General features: G+C 47.6%; 1 long non-coding RNA gene across 1 annotated transcript; it reads right to left on the minus strand.

The window, feature by feature from the left end:
- Positions 1-45: 45 nt before the first annotated feature.
- LOC121832721 (uncharacterized) lies at positions 46-8,124 on the minus strand. Its single transcript, XR_006076412.2, has 4 exons — positions 5,380-8,124; positions 3,954-4,449; positions 3,385-3,492; positions 46-895 (listed from the first exon to the last, which is right to left on the minus strand). It is a non-coding gene; the product is annotated as an uncharacterized LOC121832721 (long non-coding RNA).
- Between the last annotated feature and the right edge of the window lie 360 nt (positions 8,125-8,484).

Raw genomic sequence — 8,484 nt, forward strand, 5'->3', positions numbered from 1 at the left:
GTATACAGCACCCCAGGATACAAATGAAAGGTGGTCTCTCTGGGAAGCTGTCAGCCTGTCCATCATGCATGGAACCACATTCACTCATCACAGTCACATTCATGTGCTTACTCATATGCACATGACTATGAGGTGCAAGTATAGACAGACAGATGTGTGTGTGTGTGTGTGTGTGTGTGCTGTTGTGTTTTATCTGCATGTGAGTGTGGTATAGAAATGATACACAGAGTCATGTGTGTCTGCAGGTACCCCCACCCTGAAAATGTGCATGTGTGAAGATCACTATTCCAGTGGGCATAAATGTTTCTTATTCAGTATTCATTCAGTTCAACAAAGATGTGCTCCTATTGTAGGCACTGTACAAGGCTCTAAGAACAAAAAGAGACACAACAGATCGATGGACATACACCAGGGTACTTGGAAGGCAGGCATGGTTTTCAACACAATGCAGGTATCTAGAAGCTCTAAAAATTAGATGCACATTAGAGCCCACAGCAAGCTCACATACATCAGAAAGTATCTCTTTCAACACAAAAAGCATTGCTCTGGACTCTTCAAACCCTCCACATCAGATAACAGTGGCATCCTCGGGCAGCTCTTCGGGTGGCCGTCTAGAGGCTGAAGTGCTGGGTGGCCTGTCGTCACAGCCGCTCCACCCATGGGGAGGCGAGGACATTTTTCCGATAACAGGGCACAGAGAGTCCAGACCACTGGAAGCCATCTGAGCTTCACGTGCTTTTATGATTTCACTGTTAATGTTTGGCCTTGGGTTATTTCTGCTGTGGGAGGTAAGCCAGGAAGGGCAGGAAGGAGCCGAGGGTAGGGGAGATAAGGTGCCAGGTCACCTGCAGGAGGCACCTGCCCTGGCACCACCGTACTTGCAGAGTTCCAGGTCCTGCCAAAGGAAGGAAATTCCCAGTCAGGAAGAGAGCAATGACCTCTCTGGGAACATAAGAGAAAAAGACAGACTTTCATTAATGATCCCCAGTAACTCAGCTGCCCCTCTGCAAACTCTTAGAGTCCCAAGAAACAGCTACACCCATATTTGTCAGCATGCGCTTAGTTTCCTCCCAGAATACAAGCAGCTCTCTACCACCAAAATGCCTTCTTAATAGTGTCTCCTTTAGGCCAGGCGTGGTGGCCCACATCTTTAATCCCAGCACTCAGGAGGCAGAGGCAGGAGGACCTCTGAGTTCCAGGTCAGTCTAGCCTACATAGTGGGTTCCAGACCAGCCAAGGTTTCACAGAAAAACTCTGTCTCCAAATAATTAATTTTTTTAAAGATTTATTTATTATGTATACAGCATGTATGACCAGAAGAGGGCACCAGATCTCATTACAGATGGTTGTGAGCCACCATGTGGTTACTGGGAATTGAACTCAGGACCTCTGGAAGAGCAGTCGGTGCTCTTAACCTCTAAGCCATTTCTCCAGCCCCTAATTAATTTTTTTTTTTTTTTTTTTTTTTTTTTTTTTTTGGTTTTTTCGAGACAGGGTTTCTCTGTGTAGCTTTGCGCCTTTCCTGGGACTCACTTGGTAGCCCAGGCTGGCCTCGAACTCACAGAGATCCACCTGGCTCTGCCTCCCGAGTGCTGGGATTAAAGGCGTGCGCCACCACCGCCCGGCCAGCGCCACCACCGCCCGGCCTAATTAATTTTTAAAAAGGAGGGGGTTGTCTCTTTTCCCTGGATGCAGTGGTGTGCACTTGTACTCCCATCAGCTGGAAGGCTGAGGCAGGAACATCACTTAGGTTCAGACTGGACAACACAGAGTCTTAGAAGAAAAAATTAAAAAATTTCTCCATCACCCTACATCCTTCCCTTTACTGGTTCTATTCCCCTAAGAAAATTATTTTTAATAATAAATAAATAAATGAAGCACCCTGGAGGCAGAGGCAGGAGGATCTCTGTGAGTTTGAGGCCAGCCTGGTCTACAAAAAGAGTTTCAGAACAGCCAAGGCTACACAGAGAAACCCTATCGAAGAAGAAGAAGAAGAAGAAGGAGAAGGAGAAGGAGAAGGAGAAGAAAAGGAAGGAAGGAAGGAAGGAAGGAAGGAAGGAAGGAAGGAAGGAAGGAAGGAAGGAAGGAGGAAGGAAGGAAGGAGGACTGTCTGTTAATTCATTCACCAACTTGCTGATTAGATGATTTGGGGGGTCCTTTTATAGTTTGTACATATTCTAGGTATTAATCCTGTCATAATAATTACTGTAGCTTCTCTTGCTATTGATTTCTTATTTTATTCCACTCTGATCTATCATTAGAAATTCTTTTTACTTTCTTACATTCGTTAAAACTTGCTTTATGTAAATCTATCTTCACAAGCCCTGCTCTGAAGTCTTTCTTACAACATGCATATTGTAAGCCTAAATGATTGCAGAAGCCAAGCATGGTAGTGCACACCTGTAACGTCTGAGTTCAGGAGACTGAGGCAGTAGGATCTCGAGTTCATGGCCAACCTGGGCTGCATAGTGAGTTCAGGGTCAGCTTGGGCTACCGTAGCAAGACCTGGCTCACAACGAAATTCTGAGTGGTTTATTGTCAGTAATTGACGTGTTCGTTTCCAATAACACACAACAGGGGCAATTCCTCACGTCTACTAGCTGTAAGTGGAGCAGGTGGGACACAGAGAAGTCGAATTACACGGGAGACCAGAAAGAGGCTGGGGCCTGGACCAGTGCCCTGAAAAAATAAGGTCCTTGAACTTGGAGGCACTCTCAGCCTAGCTGGGGGCAGGGAGACAAACAGGAGGAAATGTAATGGGCTTCTGAGCTCCCCCAGACCACTCTCTTTGGAGACTTAGCTGTTTTTATGTATATGGGTGTTTTCTCTGAATGTGTGTCCGTGCATCGTGTGCACACAGTGCTCACAGAGGCCAGAAGAAGATGTCAGATCCCCTGGGTATGGAGTCATAGAGTGGTAAGCTGTCACGTGGGTACCAAGAATTGAACCTGAGTCCTCTCGAAGAGCAATCAATGCTCTAAACTGCTGAGCCATCTCTCCAGCCCCTAAAAACTATGCTTGACTTGAGTGAAGAAGCCATGTCCTTCACCATTCACACAGGGGATCTGCTCAGATGTCTCCCAGTCCCTGCCGTTCAAGTTCTCAGTCTTTCTCTCCAGGAAAAAAATTGTTTCCCCTTCACCTGGCTTCCCATTCCCCTTCACTGAGCCTTGACGAAGGCACCCAGGCCAACACATAGCATTTGCACGTTTGTCTAGCTCCCTGTGCCGTGCTGGCCACCGGTGCAGGGCTTTCTGGTCTTGGGCGGAGATGAGCGCCTTGCAGAGTCATACTCTTATCCATACGCTGTGAGGGGCTAGGTGAGTGAGGAAGAGGCTGGAGGAAAGAGGACCCCCACGCACAAACCAGAGCAAAGGTTGGTACCTCATAAGTAATGTGCGGGCTGTTATCACTGTTACAACCCTCCACACAGGCTGGCAGAGCAAACCTCTTCTCCGGTTGCAGGGTCCTCTGGAGACTTTCCCACCATTCCTGGTGAGAATCGAAATAGAAGTCATCTGCCACCCTACCATCCACAGCCAAGCAGAAACCAGACAACATGTCTCCTGCCCATCTCTCCAGTGGTGCCAGTCAGGGGACACACGTGCTGGAGAGTCCGCTAGCCCCATCAACAAGGGACCACGAGGGAGTTTAGAAACCTTGAAAGCCAAGGAAACTAAAATAATTGGAACTGAGTAGGGGGCAGAGAGAATCCAGTGTTGCCGGTGTAGACAGGGCCTGCAAAGGCTAAGCTCTAGAGAAGCAGACAGGAGAGACTGTTCCAGAGAAGCCTGGTCTTCATGGGGAGCACTCCCACTTGCTGCCCCTTGGGAACAGTGTGTCTAGTAGGGCATCCCACCACCCGCTCCACTCAGAATGAAGCCAAGTAGAAAGGGGTCCCTGGGACACAGGCATATAGGACACTTAGACTGCATATTTAACTCAAAGTCTACCTGCTCCCCGGAGTCTCTGGAGAAGTCCCTCAGAAAGCAAGGTTGTCATACAGAAGCTGTGGGCGTAGATCCAAAGACCCAGCCTGCTGATATAGTGAGTTCCAGGCCAGCCGGAGATACACAGTGAGGCCCTGTCGGAAGGAGAAGAAGGGCCCAGAGTGTCTCTTGCTCTCCAGCCGTCTTAGGGGCCATTCATGGTTGAAGACCATCCTTTATCTCAGGCAGGAACATGATGACCATAAAGGAAAGAGCAAGTCACTGTAGCTAATCAGCCCCAGGCTCCAACTTGTGGAGCCTACACGCTGAAGCACAAGCAGGTTCCACAATCAGACGAGGCAAGGTGAAGTCAGCCATCCTCGCTGTCACTGTCCAGCTCTGAAGTCTGAAACAGCTGGATGTGGTGGCGTGCATCTGGAACTCCAGAACTTCGGGATTTGAGGAAAGTACGATACTTGACTTGTGTTTGAAGACAGCTTGGGCTACACAGTGAGACTCTCTAAAAAGGGTGGAGGGATCGAGAAAAAGGAACATTTTTTTTTCTCTTTTTTTCTTTGCTACAGCTGCAGGTGAGAGCAGAACAAAGAGAAAAAGGAACATTTTTAACAGATTATTCCCTCAGGTGGGCTGAAACTAATGTCCAGCTCCACAGTGACTGCACTGGCTGGTTTTATGTCAGCTTGACACAAGCTAAGGTCATTTTGGAAGCGAGAACCTCAATTGAGAAAATGCCCCCACCAGATCGACCTGTGGGCAAGGCTGTGGGGCATTTTCTTGGTCCATGATTGATGTGAGAGGACCCAGTTCACTGTGAGCGGCACCGCCGCTGGGCTGGTGTAGAATAAGAAGTAAGCTGACCAAATCTGTAAGTAGTGCTAACCCCCATTGCCTCTGCATCAGCTCCTGTCTCCAGGCTACTGCCCTGTCTGAGTTCCTGTCCTGACTTCCCTCAGCAAGGGACTGTGACCTGAGAACTGTAAGGGAAAATGAATCCCTTCTTCCCCAAGTTACTCGGGGCCTTGGTGTTTTATCCCAGCAGTCCAATCCAACTAAGGCCGTGGCTGTAAGATTCAATTAGACACAAGGCGAAGGAAGCACATGCCGGGCTCACTGGTGTAGATGATTTGGATATCCCAGAAGCATGGCGTGAAAAATAAACCGTAAGAGGGCTGGAGCCATGGCTCCGCAGTTAAGAGCACTTTTACTCCAGTTCCAGGGACCCGACGTCTTCTTCTGACTTCCTCAAGTACTTCAGTACACATGGCATCCATAAACCCATGCAGACACACACAGACACATGAAAATGATACATAGATAGATAGATAGATAGATAGATAGATAGATAGATAGATAGATAGATAGATTTAAAGAAATTTGTTTATTTAAAGAAATAGATAAATAGTCTAAAATCATACTGCCCTGAACATACCCAATCTCTTCTCATCTCAGAAGCTAAGCAGGGCCGGGACTGGTTAGTATTTGAATGGGAGACCGCCTAGGATTACCAGGTGCTGTAGGCTTTAAAAGAAGGGAAAAAAGAAACAGGTAAGTAAACCACACAGAATTCTTCTTCAAATAAAACTTGCCAGAGTTTGATTTAAAACCCATTTTTAAAGGGCCAGCTTCAGCAGCTCAAGGGCACTTGCCATGGAGCCTAGTGATGAGCTGAATCCCCAAAATCCACACCGTGAAGAGAAAGAACCAACGCCTGAAAGTTGTCCTCTGACCCCACACATGCTCTGTGGTACAGGCTCACCCACATAAACAAAAGAAATAAATGTAAAAAAATGTTTTCAAAAGGAGAGCACTGCCGGGCGGTAGTGGCACATGCCTTTAATGCCAGCACTCGGGAGGCAGAGGCAGGTGGATCTCTGAGTTCGAAGTCAGCCTAGTGTACAAGAGTGAGTTCCAGGACAGCCAAGGATACAGAAAAACCCTGTCTCGAAAACAAACAAACAAAAAGGAGAAACCTAAAGATGTGGTTCAGTGGTAGAGCACTTGTCTAGGATAGGGAAGGGAAGGCCTTAGATTCTCTTTCTTTCTTTCTTTCTTTCTTTCTTTCTTTCTTTCTTTCTTTCTTTCTTTCTTTCTTTCTTTCTTTCTTTCTTTCTTTCTTGGAGCTGAGGATCGAACCCAGGACCTTGTGCTTGCTGGGCAAGCGCTCTACCACTGAGCTAAATCCCCAACCCTGATTCAGTTTCTAGTATGAGAAAAACGTCCCATGTCAGGCCAGAGGGAGGACTGAACATCAAGAGCACTGCCACTCTTACAGACGACTTGGGTTAGATTCCCAGCACCCACGTGGTGGCTCACAACCATCTGTGACTCCATAGTACTGCAAACACATGGTACACACACATACAGGTACTCACACATACACACAAAATAAAAATGAATGCATAAAAATTTCTAGCCCTACACGCAAACATAGCTTGATTCTGCTCCAGGAAGTGAAAAACTAATCAGAAGGAATATATGAAAAGAAACTGAAGGCCAGGTGAGGCAGGGCTCATCCACAGTCCCAGCTGCAGGAATTGAGGTGGGGAAGAGAAGAAGCTCGGGCGGGTGGAGGGAGGAGGGAATCTGTGGTCAGCATGTAAAATGAATAGAAAATACCTTAATAATAAAAAAAAAAAGAAAGAAAAAGAAGTTCAACATCCTTTAGTCACCAGGAAGAAAAAAACAGATAGCACTTCCAATGACTGTAATCAAAAAAGAAAAATATGCACTGGTAAGAAAAATAGGGAATATTAGAACCTTCGCAAATTGTTGGTGAGAACAGTACATGTTGGCCCTCAAAAGGTTAACGAGCATTACAAGATAGATGTTGAAACAAAATGTTGCAGCACTGTGCACAATCGCCAACAAACCACCTGAATACACAGTAACTGAGGAACAGACAGACAAGTGGACTGCTCCAGCTGATAGCTGAATGAAGAGCTGACCACCATGAATGAACTTGGAAAGCTGACAAGTAAAGGGACCACCACACATGGTCAGGGATTGTGTGATCTCATTGTAGGAAATGTCCAGAAAAAGGAAACCCGTTCCGACAGAGCCAATTGCTGGTTACTGCTGGTTAGCAGATCCAGGAAGCAATCTGGGAGCGGGGTGTGACTGTTTACTAAGCATGGGGCTTCTGGGGGAGTGGTCCAAGTGTTTTGGAATAAGATGGGTGTGATGGTCACACAATGGGACAAATACAGTAAATTCTACAGAATTCTGTGCTTCAAAATGGTTAACTTTGTGTTGTGTGAATCTTACCTCAATTTTTAAAAAGAAAGAAAGCATAAAATAAGGCCATGGCTACCAGGGCCATGTAAGTCATGCTACACAGCCATTGCCTTCTCCACGAACCTCAAGTCCTTTCCTAACAAAGTCAAAGTCACAGCCACTGAGTAGATGCAGGCCTTCACCACAGCCCTCTGCTCCACCTCTCTCTGTCTCTGTCTCTCTCTGCCTCTGACTCTCTCTGTATCTGTCTCTCTGTATCTCTGTCTTTCTCTCTCTCTCTCTCTCTCTCTCTCTCTCTCTCTCTCTCTCTCTCTCTCTCTCTCTCTCTGTCTGTCTCTCTGTCTCTCTCTCTCTCTAGGGAATCCACAAGCTTCAGAGGTGTCAGAGCAGGAAATGGGCCCCGAGCAGTAGCACCTTAGCCCTGACCTCCCCCTGACCTCACTAAATGGTTCCTTTGTGAGTTTGTGAAGTCAATTATTCACCAGCTGACCAAGGCATTGGTGCAGCAGAAAAGGCCTCTGACTGATGTCCCCTAAACACTGCTGGTCTACTGTGAGCCAGCACAGCACACGGTACTTAGTATGACCAGCTACACATCTGTCACACACATGCAGAGGGCCTAGGTCGGTCCATGCAGGCTCCCCAGCTGTTGGTCCAGAGTCCATGAGCTACCACAAGCCCAGGTCAACTATCTCTATGGGTTCCCCATCATGACCTTGACCCCCCTGACTCATACAATCCCTCCTCCCTCTCTTCAACAGGACTCCCGGAGCTCGGCCTAGTGCTTGGCTGTGGATCTCTGCATCTGCTTCCAACAGTTACTGGATGAAGGCTCTGTGATGACAGTTAGGGTGGTCACCAATCTCCTCATCTCCTCCCAGATCCCCCCCTACCTTCCTACCCATCCAACACCATGCCTTCCCTCTCTCTAACTTTAGAAAACAAATAGGCACCGGGCGGCGGCGGCGGCGGCGGCGGCGGCGGCGGCGGCGGCGGCGGCGGTGGTGGTGGTGGTGGCACACACCTTTAATCCCAGCACTTGGGAGGCAGAGGTAGGTGTTGGGTGTTGCTGGAGGGCTTCTCTCCAGGCTCCACCAAGCCCCGCAGTCCCACAATCCATGTATAAAATAATCACTCAGACACTTACATCACTTATAAACTGTACGGCCGTGGCAGGCTTCTTGCTAACTGTTTTTTTATCTTAAATTAACTCATTTTTATAAATCTATACCTTGCCACGTGGCTGGTGGCTTACCGGCATCTTACATGCTGCTTGTCCTGGCGGTGGCTGCAGTGTCTC

The sequence above is a fragment of the Peromyscus maniculatus genome, chromosome 10 (assembly GCF_049852395.1).
Source record: "Peromyscus maniculatus bairdii isolate BWxNUB_F1_BW_parent chromosome 10, HU_Pman_BW_mat_3.1, whole genome shotgun sequence".
In the NCBI taxonomy this organism is placed as follows: Eukaryota; Metazoa; Chordata; class Mammalia; order Rodentia; family Cricetidae; genus Peromyscus; species Peromyscus maniculatus.